A 722-nucleotide genomic window follows, 5' to 3' on the forward strand; every position below is an offset into this window, starting at 1 on the left:
AACGTGGGAAACAAGGTTATGTTTTTTTTTGTGTTGGTGGCTTTTATGTTGGGTTGTTGTTGTTGTTGTTGTTGTTGTTGTTGTTGTTGTTGTTGTTGTTGTTTTGTCTTTCTTTATTTTGTTTTTTAAAGAGTTTTATGGCACTTGGAAAACAATTAAGCCATATACCATTTCGTAAATGTCGAAGATTAGAAGTGTTACAAGAGAGTAACAATTACAAAAATAAGGAGGAAAGGTGAAAGCAATAGATGATTGATATCGTGATAGGAAAGAAGGAACGAACCACAACAGAGTACCCGCCAACCACCCACTAAACTAGTTTCAGTCTGTCTCTTTTGAAGCTTAACTCTTACAAGTCGTAAGCACAGTCCCTGCTTTGTTGCACAAAGTCTATTTAAAAATGTGTATGTCAACGTTAACATTTCCAGCGTAAAAATATAGAAGTTACAAGAATACATTAAACCCATCAAATGTTAAGTAAAATAATTAAGATTTAGTTTATGGAGATACAGCTGTAGTACAGACTAGTAGATATTTCTGATTAATGGAGAAAACAAGAAAGAACAATAAAGCCGCATCTATCTGGTAGACTTGCCCACTTGTAAGAATTAGAGAGCCCATCTTGGTGTCTCGCTAGTCTAGGTTTGTGTTTCCCTAATATGCGACCCATAATTTAGTTGCGTTAGTAAATGAGCGTCATAAGATAAGATAAGATAAGATAA

Source organism: Aplysia californica, unplaced genomic scaffold (assembly GCF_000002075.1).
Source record: "Aplysia californica isolate F4 #8 unplaced genomic scaffold, AplCal3.0 scaffold00121, whole genome shotgun sequence".
Lineage (NCBI taxonomy): Eukaryota > Metazoa > Mollusca > Gastropoda > Aplysiida > Aplysiidae > Aplysia > Aplysia californica.